Source organism: Bombus impatiens, unplaced genomic scaffold, assembly GCF_000188095.3.
Source record: "Bombus impatiens unplaced genomic scaffold, BIMP_2.2 scf_0637, whole genome shotgun sequence".
Lineage (NCBI taxonomy): Eukaryota > Metazoa > Arthropoda > Insecta > Hymenoptera > Apidae > Bombus > Bombus impatiens.
This window is the reverse complement of record NT_177056.1, coordinates 1,852,858-1,868,109: the sequence shown is the minus strand read 5'-3', so window position 1 is coordinate 1,868,109 and position 15,252 is coordinate 1,852,858. Positions and strand designations below refer to the sequence as shown.

The window sequence follows — 15,252 nt, the reverse complement described above, 5'->3', positions numbered from 1 at the left end:
GGCGGCCGAGTCAGGAAGCAGTCGGCCGGCGCATAAGCGGCGTCGGGCGCCGCAGTCGCGCGCTTGCACTCTCAGCGGTGAGCGGAGTTTGTAACGTGCGTAATAGCTCGAAAACGTCTTCTGGTCTGTTTTGTTTGGCCGTGTTCGCGTATACGGCCACCCGGTGTATATAATATTCCCCGTAACCCGTGTTTTGTGTCTCTGAACCTGCGAACAAAAAAGAAAAGAAGAAGTAACAATATAATTCAGCTAGAGAAGTGGATAGACAGAAACACGCGTATAGAGAGAAAAAGAGCCGTGCACACGCGAGACACGAACCAACGTCGCTCCCCTTTCACCGATACATAGAAAACCACGACCACACGGTGAATGTCGTCGACGGAGAGTGAAACGACGGCGAGAATAACATAGCGAAAAAAAAAAAAAGAAAAAAGTAAATATCGACGAGGTGGTGCGTCAAAGGGGAACACTCCCTTAATAGGCAGACGAAAACGACGCGCGGACGTGTGGTGGTTTTCGTCGAGGCGAGGCGAGGCCCACGATCCCGGTGCTCCTACATTTTCATCGTCTTCTAGGATTTCGTGCATCGTTTTCTCTTCCGTGGTGTATTTCACAGACTGATCCGGAAAATCAGTGACGTGTGACACACGTGTATTTGTAATAACGCAGTGCAAGTGTTTCTCGATTTGGCGCCTGTGCTCGAGGGGACCGTGTCGCTCGCTGGCCACCGTCGGTTCATCGTGTACACCTCGTTATGTGAGTAGTTATCATCCACGAAACTATATATCTTTTCGAGGATTATTTTATCAGTGAATTATTTTCTTACCGAATTACGAAGAATAGATAGGATTTGATTCGTCAATGGTCACTAAGTTCATCGTATATATTTCTTTACGCGTGTAATTATCGTACGGTATACACGTTTACATGCGATTTTATTTACCTTCTTTTTTTTCGCCGAGTTTGACGCCTCGCAACTTTGATACTTTAAACTGACTGCCTATATATCGTCCACTGTGAGTAATCGACGTACGTGAAACACGATTTTATTTCGATATTTCGTTCTTTCTTTCTTCCGTTTTACCGATAAACTTCGATGTAAGTTCGATGGAAACTTCATCGTGAATTATAATTATTCGAAGAAACAAAGACACGTACTTTCCTCCGCAGCATTTTACCGCTGAAATTCGATGCTTGAGTAGGTTAATACACTTATCGCGTGCACATCATTCCGATTAATCGTATCGTACATTGCCTCTTTATAGAATAACTTTTGGTTAGCAGTTACCATAGGCGGAAGAAGATTTTATTTACATTTCTCTTTCTCGATTATTTCCTCCGTGAAACATAATAGGCTACTATCCGCCTAGATAATCGTCATTATGCAAAAACACGATTCTCCTCGTTTTGTCCTTATTTTCCCCGTTATTTAATTGTTTGCGAAGTAAGACGCGTGAGGTGGTTTAATAACGATGTCGTGTATAGATGGCTGTTTATGGGACGCTGCACGGTTTTGTTTACGTCTGTCGCGGGGCAAAGTGAGGTAGGTTCGTGAACGAATGTGCGCGCGAGGTCAGATCGGGGACCGGCAGTGGGTCGGCAGTGTGTTGGTGCGCGCTCGCGCGCACCCTAACCGCGCTCTCTCCCTCGTCACGTTCAATTTATGCGCCGGGATAAACTTTGCTTTACTCCCTCCCAACCGGGATACCGTTCTTTCATTAATTCCATTTGATATTTATCTTTTGCATCTGAGGCACGGATGAATCGAAGATTAATCCATCATTTTACTTTCTATTAGATCCTTGATCAATTTTTCATTCACTACGAGTATACTCGTGTTTGCATACTTATTTATGCAATTTTTAAGATACGCAATTGGATAGGTTGTCATTCGTATTTGTTTACTTGGTTGAACAGTTTCTACTCTATTTTCATATCTATTTTCTTGGTTTGGTAGGTTAGTTACTAAGAGGTTATTTATCGTAATGGATCGAAGCAAAATTTTGCTTTTATTTTTCCAAAGCTTTGGCACACTAACGTGGCTATTATCATAGATTGTCTTGTTTGTTTTTTTTTCTTTTGCTACTTATACTCGATAGTATTTAATATTCAATAATATCGCCTGAGATTTATTTCTCTTTGTAAATGGCACGACCATTTTGCAGCTTAAAATTAAGTCCGAATTAGTCGTGAAACACGATACACGTACGTAATGTCGAGTAACGAAGTAGCAAATGCGTTACTCGCGATTTAAATCTCTAGATCGAAGGTTTCGAAGAGTTTCAAATTATGTGAAGATCCTCGCGAAAGGAATAAAACTGTACGCTTCAAAAACGAAGGTCGGACGACTCGCTAGCTCGATCTAGCTCTTCGCAAACGTTTCAAAATCTAACGACTTTTCACAAACTTACTATATACGCGTATTATACAGGGTGATTGGTAACTGATGGTACAAGCGGAAAGGGGGTGAATATAGAATAAAAAATATTTTTTTTCAATTTTTTTGTTAAATTTTTCCATCGGGACTACGATCTACAGCGAGATCCGTTATAAGGAGGCGTGATAAAGCGAAAATTCAAAGTGGATTTTCTCAAAAAACAAAGCCTCGAACGAAAAATTGTTATTCTATATTTTCGGCTTCTTTTTTCGCCTAGAATCATCCTCTTTTCGCTCGTACCACCAGTTACCAAGCACCCTGTATAAAAATTGTTATTGCACGTTCGTCATCTGTGGCAATGAATGAAACGAAAGTGGCTGGTTCGCGAGAGTAGAGTCGGATTCCGATTCACTTTCGATTCCTCCCGTAAATAGCGAGAGACGCGTGTACTCGCGACAAATATCGGCCGAGCGTATCGCGAGCCCACCTCTCTCGGAAATAGAATACGTTCTAAAAATATACGGCCCTATCTGCGACGAATAGTGCACAGGCGTCACTATACCGATGTAAACTATGACTGCGTCTACGTGCATAAAGCGAATTCTTTCGCGCGCGCACTGTGTCACCGCGAGACGGTGACACGCCGTATTACGCTGGTGTCATCCTGGCGCGCAATTTTCCCGTGGTCAGTGGCCAGTTGACTCGAGTAAACAAGCGTGTTAAGTGTGCAGAAAATTCTATGCTTTCGGTTGTGTATTCTGTGTGCAATATATTCAATTGTTATTAATGAAAATGTCAACGGAAGCATTGAAAACGAATAGTTTGAGATTTGGTGGAAATTTGGTTTTCGCAAATTTGCAAATTTGAACAAGCGATAGGTTTGAAATGTGCGAGCTTTGGCATTTCTCTGCGTGCAAGGTTACGGAGTTTCGTACGTGGAAAAGTTTCGAACTTTCCAGACTGCGAAATATTCGCTGGTCGAGTTTCCAAAATTCCAGATTTTTCAATTTCGTAAAACGCGCCAGGTTTCGAATTTCAGGAGCGCGGAATGCGAAAGTTTCGGCTTTCCAAAGCGTGAAATTCTCGGGTTTCGAAAATTGAAAATTTCCGAATCTCCATGCGCGCGCAGTTTCAAATTTCCGAATTTGCAAATATTCAAACATTTCGGTCTTCGGAATGTCAGATTTTTGAGTTCCTGAAATTCGTCAATTTTCTGCAGATATATTAGCTCGACTTCTATTCTTACAATTTCACAATGATTCATCAAACGGGAATAGTCAAAGAACTCGTAATTTATAATTGCAAATTCTTTTCCCGAAGAAACGTGTTTCTTGTACGACTTATACAACAGACTGCTTTAAGTCCCCGACAACTTGTAACTAGTGACTTGCAAAATTTCGTCAATAATATTATTTCAATCGATTCGTTCGATACTCTAACTGATCAACGTTCTATACGTCTTTCGATTTTACCACCACAACATAATGTTGATATTTAATTGCACGAAGAATTTAATTTACAAAATTCAACTTGCATATAATTTAATTATGCAACAACAGCTTTTGTCCATCTTCTAACGTAGACTTTCTCTTTCCATTGTAATTCCATTTCCTCGTATTTTTACGATTTCAGATAGTTTCTTATAAATTGTTCATTTAATCGAGAGAGTAACGATTTGCTTGGAAACGAGGAAGATGGATAACCCTGATTGGTCGTAGAGAGAACACGACACGGGCTTTCTGCGTGGAAGTGTCCCTCGCAACGTTCTTATTACAAATTCAAATTTAACGACTGGTCGCCGTCGCTTGGAAATTTAAATCTACAGATATCGTTACTGATTGGAACGAATCCGAGAGCAAGCTCTCTGGATTGAGAACGGTGGTTGACGCTTGTCGAACGGATGTTAGAATAGCGATTCGTCGATAAATGTTTTTAAGATCGAACCATCGATTTTTCAAACGATCGATATTTTTTAGGAAAATCTTGAATGTCCTCCTTAAAAGAATATCATTTCTGTAACGTATCGTTTGAAAATATAACGAAGTAAAATATAATTCTGAATTATTTTTTTTTTAAGTATAATTTAGGAAATTTTTTTTCTAGGGGATATAATTTTAAAAGGAGAAATTAGTCGCGCGATATTATGTTGAAAATGACAACGTGAGTTCGTGTTCGCCATCCATATGCAGATGCGTTAGTTATAAGAAATAGTAACTAGAGGATGATCCTAGTTACAATCGATAGATTTAATCGATAGGCTTAAGAAGCTTTTTGTTTTTATCTCTAGTTTTTTTGTAATCTCCAGTATTTTAGTATAGTCTAGGAAAATTATTTTTCTAGAGGATATAATTTTAAAAGGAGAAATTAATCGCGCGATATTATTTTATTTTTTGAATTACATATTGGTCGAGGCAAGGTAATCGATCTTTCGAATGTAAAGCAAGTTCCGTTCAAATCTATCGAATATTTAAGTTTTTGTTGAAATATATGTTCTCGTAGTAGATTTTTTATAGTAAATTTCGATCGCGGATCACTTTACGAAATCAAACTTTTGCGAGTCAGTTTTTCAACGTTAACAAATTTCATTTTGACATGAAAATCCAACTCTCTGTGAAAATAAATTTTCGCAATATATCTTTATAGTAAATTTCGATGGAATATCTGGCAACCACCGACAGGCTACGGTCCAGCGAAATTGCTTTGAGGTTCCGTCGCAATATTCGACAAAACATTGAATCTAACCTAAAAAAAAAAAAAAAAACCAAAAAAAAAAAAAAAAAAAAAAAAATCCAACATTTCGCAATGAAATTAGTGGAGCCATAGTTTCGCAAGCTTCCAATAACCATTCTCTTCGCTCAAATGATTGTCAAAATCCAGCACGGAATTTGCAATCTTTTCGAGGCTGATCTTTATCGATAAAACAGTACACAGTACAATAATACAGTCTCTGAACTGATATGTCCATTTAAAAAGGAATCGAAATCGTCGATATAAATGTTAATGTTAAACGTAGGTGAATTTCGTCATATTGCGTGGTATAGCTGAAGAATTATTCAGCTTTTGCGAAAGGAGATTCGTGAACGTGTTGCAATCGAAAATGGAACGGAGGATTGCGATCTTTCGCAGAAAATTTACCATTTGTTCGAGAATCGTATGGACGTTCTTTTCTCAGATAGTTACCAATGCCGAAGGGACGTGAATGTTTTTAGAAAAAGTAGCACGTTGTAGAATAACGAGAGAACGTGTTTTAGAAACGTTATGGAAAACCGTTCCAGTTGTCTTAAATCGCTTATCTTCGAATACGAAATTATCTCTCTTGTTCGTTACCTAATATTCTCAAACGCAGTGAAAACAGAAAACGTTCAAATTTAAATTGCAATTTATAAATTACACGATACAGGAAATTTCCAATTTACAGTCTTGAACTTTTTAAATTAAAAAAAAAGTCTCGAGTCTTAAAAAATTTAGGAATTAAAAGGCCGAAGTATTAAGAACGTAGTATTTTAAAGCATCAGAATCTTAAAATTGGCCGATTAGAAATGTTCAATTCCTTTGTTTTATTTCCGGATCCGAGTATCGTTCTTTTCGTCAATTTCAGAAACCAAGTGCTATGCAAACCTTCGTCGTAATACCGCTTTAGTGTTTCAAACGATATCGTATAACGTTCTCGCGTATCGTCGAAATTCGTCCAACTTTTTCGAACGTGGTCCGGAGGCCTGCTTAATCAGCCAACACAACGTCCTACACGAAAGAGAGAAACAGAGAGAAGAACGATTGCTCGCACTGCACTCGCCCAGTCTTTCCAGGCGTCTCTTTTAATCTCGAATTTTTCCCAACGATATATTTCTTTCGAACAGCTCAAAGCGTTCTTCGAGTCGTGGTTTTATCCGATGTTACATCGATAGCGCGTGCGATAAGGCGGCGTAGCCACAGGCAGCTCACGGTTCTCCTCCGGAGGCTGATAAGAACCGTGCATTATCACGGTGCACATCCAGTGTCGTCACACCAACAAGAATAACGCTTCTTGCACGCGCAGATACGTGTACTTTCATTACTCATAAGTATTACGGTACTTGTTTATTTTTCAGATTAACAATCCATTAGAATTCCGATCGACGATTCGTTTTAGTTTAACACAATTCAACTTGCGTACCGTGTAACGCAAGCCACGAAGTCTATCGGCGAATAAGTCTCATCGAAAAGTTTCAATTGCACGACACTGAACGTGTGTTCTATGATAAGACGTTTGGTAATTTCACAATGATATTTCAAATTGATTTACTTCTGCGTAAGTGTCCCAATGTTTAAAACAAAACTGTTGCGTTATCTTATTCTATCTAATTCCCTTATCATTGTACGGTAGCGTTGCGATCCTAAACTTCCTTTCTTTCTGTTAAAAAAAGATAGACATTTTATAAATTGAAAGTTTAATCGATATGTGAGTTTGGTATAGAGAACAAGACAGACAACAAGCTGTAGGAAACATTCGCGATAATTTTCTTTCTTTCCTTGTTAAATCTTGTTAAATTTGTCAAATACCAAAGAACGTATTGGTATTTCGAATAGAAAACGAACATTAGGAAATAACCAATAAGGATAAAGAAATTGGTAGAAAGAGTAATAAAAGTGTAGGTTCGTGTGGAACAGATTTAAGGAATAAAAGACGGCGATAAACACGGACCGCCGTGTTCTGCCTTCTGTAGTTCTCTGACGAGTTTTCTGTTTCTTTAGGTGTACACTGTACACGAATGAGCTTGTGCACACACGCGCACCACGCGGCGCGCCGCGTAGTTACGTAAGGACGGACGCCGACTTGAAAAACAGCCTTTAGCGTTCCGATTTCTACACCGTGACCGCGTTGCAGTTCTGCTATTTTTCTCGCCATTCCTTTTCTTTTCTCTCCGCTTTGAAATTTAAAATGGTCCCTTTGTCACGGCCAGACGATGTCGTCGATCGCCTCGTCCACGCGATCTCTCGTACCTTTGCATCGAAGGAGTTCTTTCACCAGTTGCACATCCAATTTAACAACTTTGCAAAGTATTTGTTCTTTTTATTTTATTTTATTTTATTTTATGTACTATGATACTTTTATTTACCTCATTTTTCATCTCGTTGTTTTTTCAGCAAAATTCCTGACTCGAGAGGATCGCGGGATAAATCTTTTTCGATCTTTTTAACGAAAATTACAGCCCTCGGTTATTCTGGACTTTTAGGACGCCGAATTAGATTTTTATACTTTCGCGTATTTCATACTTTTATACTTTTACCCGAGTGGAACGTTCCTTTTAGGTTTTTCGGTTTTTTAATTTCTTGATTTTTGTCAGATTCTTTTTATTCTCTCTCTCTCTCTCTCTCTCTCTCTCGTTTATTCGAATAATTCTACTTTGAAACCTCTTCTTCTTTTTTTATCGACACAGGTTCAGCGTGAATGGAAGAATTCTAATGGATATTCACTTTTAAGCACTTTATGACCGTGTTTCCAGCCGCTCGTATATTCTGCAATGTTTATGGCGTTCGTAATCGAGGCTCGTCCGAGGTCAGAATGTTTGATCAACTAAAAAATTTTGTTTTCCTTTCGGCGACTACCTCGCACGCCTTTGTCCGTTCTCCGAGTGAAATTTCCTTCACACGCTACACGCTCCTGTTATTATATTTAATCGGCCAATAATGAAATCTATTCACACCTGATTTTAACCTCTGATCTTTTTATCCTAGACAACTATGTACAGTTAATAGACATTGATAAAAGCAATATTTCGAATTAATCAGTATAAATAAAAGAGCAATACGATCGAAAGCGAGAATTGAGAATCGAATCGACTATACGGTCTGTGCATGAACGTCCTATTCTACTTCGGACAACTCTATTTCAATAACTTTTGCGCGACACTGTCTTTCCGCGATAAATGGCTGAAAAGTCGACGAATATAAACGTGTAAATGAATAATTAATTAATAAATAAACAATTAATAGATATTGATAAAGACACAGGGAATATTAGCAGTAACGTTAACGTAAATATATAATACTAATCGGCATAAATAAATAATTAACGATAGGCGAAAATTAATGATGAAAAGATATGCAAGTTAGATGACGTTAAGTGTGACTAATCAATGTCGCGGTTTCAAAGCGATTGAAATATATTATGCGTGTTTCTCGGCACATTGCAAAAGTTTCTAGAAATTTTATGAAATGTCAGCTATTCGTTACAGATAAACATGGAACTTGAGCGATGCAGGTATAGTTTCTCGGTTTCAGTTTATGCAGAGCTATTCCTAGTATCAGTTTAAATTTAGCAGAGCATTTGATCCCAGTTGTGGCAAGTGGTAAAGAATTAACAGTAGGGAAACGTTCCACGACCGAGACTGCAAAAATATAACAAAAATATCAACCGAATTGCACCAGGTGTTCAAATACTTATAGGTGATAGCGTACGTAACAACTGACAGAGATTTTACAGCAGCGAATGAAGGAATTTTTTTCTTTTTTTTTTGGTCGTTTTCGCGAAAAATTGCAGACTGGACACTGTTGTAGAAAAGGCGGTAATTTAAAGTTCAGGGAACGATGTTTGTCCAACTCGTAACTAGGCCAAGTCTAAATCGACGTAGTCTCACGAAACGCGAAATTTCAAATGCAAATGAGATCGGAATAATCACTCGCTACGTGACTCCTTTTCACAGACTAGATAATACCAGGCCAGTTTATGTATCTGAAACAGTAAAAGTTAAATTCTCTGATCGTTTATTTGATTACTTAAAAATACGCGATTTTAAGCAAATTTTTTTCCGAATTTGTAAAATTTTATGATTATAAGTAGATAAAAGTAATGTGTATATAAGTAACGATAAATATCTAATATAAATCTAACTCGATAATGTAGGATAAATTTGGAATAAATTTAAGATAAAAAATTTTTCATCATCCCCGCCCCCCACCCCCACTCCCTCCTGCGGTTGAACTAATTTAGGCCAATTTAACAAACGCAGCGCAATTCGCACAAAATCTTCGATACATTTAGTATCGATCATTTCCCAAGAATCTGAAATATCTGCGACTCTTTGTTTTTCAAAGCTTAGTTGCCTGATAAATCAACTCGAACCACAATAATCTTCAACAATTCGAAAACAACCGCTCTTATTCATCCACTTTCGCTCGAATTATCAGGCTTATTCTCGGCCGTGCGAGTGCGCAAAGAAAATATTTAATCGCCAATGTTTGCTTTCAATATAAAAGACCGAAAGGGAAAAGAACGTACAATCGGGAATCAGATATTTGACGAAAAGAATCGTAGCGCGCGAAGGGCGCATGCGCCTCGCGTATCTGTCACAGTCACAGAGTGCATCGCTAGTGATGGGATGAAGTTTAAAACGTACCTATAAATTCGAATCAAATTCAACGCTCAAAGTTCATTTCATAGAGTTCGAATACTACGTCATACTGATCATAGACGATTCTTCATTGACAATTCCACTATAGCGCTAATTCTGTGAAAGTTTGTACGAACGGAGTTTAAGATTTTTCTTCGTTAATCACAATGGAAGCTTAATACTATGGCGACCGATGATGCTACACTAGCGCCATGTGATCATTAACTAGTGACCGGACCAAATTCCATATAGTAGCCGTGAAAAACAGTTTTCAGCGAATAGAAAATCTTTAGTAAAGTGTTCGTAATGTTTCAAAACAACTCGACCGATATCTCTTCTTCTTCGGGCTACTTCTTTATTTGCCAAAGTACTCGTAGAGGATTCGTATTTGCTAGTTAGATTCGAGCCTGGTTTAATGTGTTGCTCTTCTTCTTTTGAAATGGTTAGAAAAGGATCGAATTTAGTGAGCGAATGCGACGTACTTGAGGCCATCGCTATACACCAGCAATCTCTAGTTAAATAATAGAGGCGACGACCCATCTTCAGAAATATGCGAGCGTAACAACGATATACGCGAGTTTATTCCAGGGAAACCAGGGATATGTTGTCGGAAGACAAAGATGACCTGGTGACCCTGTGTTATCTAACCGGACAGAGCAAGCAGGACTTCTTTATTCTCTTTTTCAAGCTACCTCGCTAGCCTAAGAATCGATACCACTTCGATTTCGAGCTCGTTCATGCGATTTATTCTGCCTGACCGACCGAAGTCGCCCGATTCCCTATGTTACCGACCCCTTTTCGGCTTATTGGCTGAACCCATGCATAGGTTATCCCCCTTCCGGGACGGGGAAACCCTTCTCGGGCGAAATGCATTTTTAACCAGGCCACCGAGGCATTTGCGAGCCAGATCTTCGCCGTAGGGATTACGTCTCGCGCGGCGACGATCCTTTTAAAACGCGACGCACGTCTTACTGGAGCATGAAACGCGCTTGAAACTTCTTCTGCCTTTTGTGGTTCTAGGGAATTTTTGTGTGAAGAGGTATTTTTACCCTTTCTGGTAAATGGGAGAATTTGTATCTTTGACGATGGATGTAAGATAGAGGTAGGAGGTTAGACGATAGTTTAATATAAAAGTTTCGTGACAAATTGCATGATAGACATACATCTGCGAAGGGGTATCATGAATTCCCTGTTGTTGCCATATATCATACCAAACGTTAGAAGTCTGAACTTGTCATTCTAGTTCAAACCTATCTACAATTTGATCAGAGTATAGTTCAAAGCATTAAAAATCCTGGATTTAATTTCTAACCAAGAATTAAATCCAGATCCCCCATTTATTCCCAATTAAACTTCCTAACTTCGATATAGAAAGCTATCGCGAAAATTCTAACCGGCATCATCTCGAAACAAGGTGCTATCAACGAGAGCAACATTTTCGTTTGTCAACGAAGCAAATGGCCGATAAAATCGGCGGCGGATCAAAGAGGTCTGGCAACCTGACGTCGAGTGTCGCGTCTGTTAATCAGGGGACGGACGTTTACCGAGAAACGTCCGGTCAAAACACTCGCGAAATTGGGACGCGTGCCTATTTTTCGAGCGTGACGCAATCAGTATGCGCCGCGGTGCATCTCGAGCTGAGTCTAATGTTTTCAACTCGAGTAATAATCACGTGAAGTCGAGCCGGGTCAAGCCACCGAACATTTAATTTTATCGTGTCGCCACACGGTTCTTCTTCTCCGATAAAACGACGCGTCTCGAAAACAATCCGAGACGGTGGCCACACGAATGGAAAACGATGAACTCGCGACATTTCGACGTGTTTCGCTGCGAAATATCGTTGACCTGGCCGTGAAAGATACGGTCATGCGCGAAAGTTTCCGGATATATTTTTCGCTTTATATCCCTAAAGCTACATTTTTTTCAAGAGTTTCAACTAATATTATAAGTAGATTGCGAATTAATTTAATTTAAACAAATTTTTAGGGATTTGATCTTTGGGTGTTTACCAAAATTGCGTTAGAATACACATATAATGGATTTTTTTATAATAAATAAATTATATTTATAGAAAACAAGACCTATCATATGCAGAAAATGAAATCCGTAATATAATAAATAAATTAGATTTGTAGAAAGTAAAACTCACGATTCTCAGTGATTTGGTAATGTTTAGGTTAGGTTTTACTTGCAATTTTACATCTATTTAATTTTTGAAATTTTATGTATTTATGGAAAGATGAAAGGTATAAAAATGTATAGAATACATATGATGTCTAAAAATATCTACAGCATCATATAAGAGCGTCAAATAAATAAGGATAAAGAGTAAAAGGTGTTTCTGGTGGCATAGAACAGGAATGGCGTATTGGTATAAAGTTTCTATGGTTTGGTTCTGGGTTTTGAGGTTAGAAGTTTCGAACAAAAGTGAATGGAGGATGTTGTGAGTTTTGAAACGTAAATATGTAATATGTAAAGTGATCGATTGGTAACTTTCTCGATGATCTTGAACATTAAGGTTAGGAAGTTTCATCAATCATAAATAGGAGGTTTTAATAAGTAATACAAAATTAGAAGGCTATATATTTTTATATAGTAACATTGCGTACAGTTGTTGTCTATCATTGTGTATTTACATTTATTTTGGTTTAAGTTCGGATTTTCTAATAAAATTACGTATCACAACAACAATCATTTCTTTAGTTTCTTTTCGAAACAGTCGTATTCGTCGTATAATGATTTGGAATGAAATTTCATTCTAGCCACTAACTTTAGAGGTTATTATTCTCAGTTATTCCGCAATGTTAATCTCCAAAAGTAATGTAAATTGCATTTATGACTTTAATTTGTGAGTAAATATAATAATCGTGGTTTCTCGTAAACTTCTTGGCGATACACTTCTCGCAAGGTCTTCGAACATCGTAATGCAATTACCAGATAATATTCGCGATAAGTTGCAATTCGTACGTTCTGCTGGAAAACGCATTTCGTTGACCTCGCCGATGTCGTAACAGGCTGTCTGATAAAATTATACGATCGTGTTTGCCTTGCCTTCAGATAAAGTCTTTCTCCGTTCGACGACAAAAATAACTCGAAATTGCAACTTCATCCATTTCAATATCCATATACGAACAAAAATAATACAAAATTCGCACAATATTAAGGCAATCCAATTTCATTTTATTATCTGTTAATTAAATCCAGAAATCCAATTTAAAATAAACCATTAATGTACACAATTTTTCGCTTAATTATAAATTCCTTTTAAACTCGGTTATATAGGAATTTATTAAAAATTGAAATTTTGTTAAATTGCTTAGATTCTGCCATTCGAAATAATTTCTCGGAATATATTATTAAGGGGAATTTTTTTCATGATCAATTGGTCTGACGACTTAATCCGAAGAAACGCTGAGTAAATTCGAGATATCAGCTTTATACAACGATTTAGACGACGCAATAAAAGAAAGTTGGCTGGCTTACGGTTGGGCGTACGGAATAATTAGGTTTACATATTGTCGATGGATCTCGGCAGGATCATTGTTGTTATCCAACATTCGCTTTCGTGGCTTTCCACGCGCGGAAACCAGCCCGAGGTAAATGCAGTGTGACGATCAAATTGCTCCTTATCGGCTCGATTCCACGGTATTGTGGAAAATTACACGTAGATGGCAATTCTTCTGATGAGATTTAATTCAGAATATCCCAACCAATTTGTAATGATTTCCTTCTTTAAGCTTGCTAACGCGAAATTTCATTCTATTCGTCAGATTTTCAAAATTTTTCGACTTCAAAATTTTATTTTAGTATCTTATTTTTCAGCTTGAGGAATTTTTATTTCCCTCTCTTTTTTACAGAGTATTTTCAAATTCTGATTTCAGAATTTTTCTTGTTTCTTTTATAACTTCTCAGAATTATTTTGGTTATGTTCGGTGAGGTTAGAATTTTAGGTTAGATCGAAAATTCTGGTTAGTTCTATTACTTGATAACTTATTTTATTTGAACTTGATTATCTACGTCGATTGTAGAGGTTCGAGGATATTATCTGAACCCGTAATCTTATCTTTAAAGAACAGATCACGAGAGATTCAGATCTGAGAACGGATATGTCGAAGTTTGTTAAGAATTTTGATAAGGATTGGGCTTGAGGAAGATTAACATAGAGGATTAAGTTTCTATGAATTTTAATTGGTTTTATAATAGGAAATCGATTTAACTAATATTATTGTTAATAGTTTTATGCAAAATCTGTAAATATTCGTAATTGTTTGCTGAACGACAAAATCAAAGTTGGTTAAATTCGCGACGGTGCGCTTCAAAAACGCAATCGACTGTCTCGGCTGTTCAATTTCTTCGTTTCGCGACGCCTGTTGGATTTAAACGAGCCCAGTGTCTCTCAGCTGACTTTACTTTCAATAAAATGGCAACATGTTCTCCTTAAGGAGTATAGAGATAGAAATAGAGGGCCTGATCAAAGTGAAATGTTGTGTTTCTAATAACTTAACCTGAGAGCCATTGTTACATTGACTCTGGCGGCAATAAAGGTCAATAACTATTTGCCTGGCAAGATACTTACGCAATTGATAGCTAGGTGCAAGGTATTTCTGGCTGACATGTTCATTGGTGGTCGCTAGATCGAACCAAATGGATTCTTTCTTCTTTCCCGGCGAAACTTCTTCTCTGTCCTATTGTTCAATTTGTCGATTGAAAAGGAAGAAACATTGTAACAGGAATTTGTCGGATATTTTAGGTTAGAAAATATTAAACGTGGGTTTAAAGTTATTTATTATTAAATTTACTTATTATCGTAAATTTAATTGTAAATTAAATTGAGCGAGAGGAGCTCGTTGATCGCGTTGGCTTCGAATAGGTTAGAATTAATTGTTTATAGGTTATGCGTTGAATTATTATTATAAATCTATAAAAATTCTACGAAAAATTAAAAACATTAAAACATTTTTTCCATGACTATTTCCACGTTGATTTTAAACCAATCCAATTTCTACCTAGTTTGTAATTTCCACTGTAAACAGACCCCTTTGTAGACAACTGGCAAATGGTATTCACGCGTATTCATCAGATATTTGGTTTTTCGCAGCTAGTTTTGCGTTAGCGATCTGCATACAGAGTTAGACACAGCCTATTCTACTTTTTATTTTCGTTTATAAATAACCTCCACATATAAACATTTTTCTTCGCTGATATTAACGTTGTGACATCATTTCAATAATCTGATTTCCTCTTCTTCTTCGCGGACCACATACGATGATCCATCGAGCCACGTTGATTCTCGATCGAACCCAGCGTCAACAGACGATACGTAAATCGTTTTTTGCTTTCCTGTCGTAATGAATACACGAGAATTACCATGAGGATACTTTGTAGCGTGCTCGATCGCGCATTATTATCGAACGAGTCTTAAAAATGATCCGAGATGTGTTATGCAGCTGGCTGAAAGGGGTACATTATTCATTTGATCTCTCCAGCAGCCTTGACGCGGCTCGT

At 37.7% G+C, this 15,252-nt stretch overlaps 1 protein-coding gene across 3 annotated transcripts in view; it reads left to right on the top strand.

The window, feature by feature from the left end:
* The window catches only part of LOC100749603 (ecdysone receptor), a 197,944-nt gene that overhangs the window by 43,586 nt on the left and 139,106 nt on the right, over positions 1-15,252 (top strand). The window contains exon 1 of one of the 3 annotated variants that reach the window (XM_033322416.1): positions 26-756. The exons of 1 other annotated variant lie outside the window; for it this stretch is intronic. The gene's annotated coding sequence lies outside the window, so the exon portion shown is untranslated. Of the gene's footprint in view, positions 1-25; positions 757-15,252 lie in introns of those variants that run through there. One more of the 3 variants, XM_024369738.2, reaches the window with a different exon arrangement.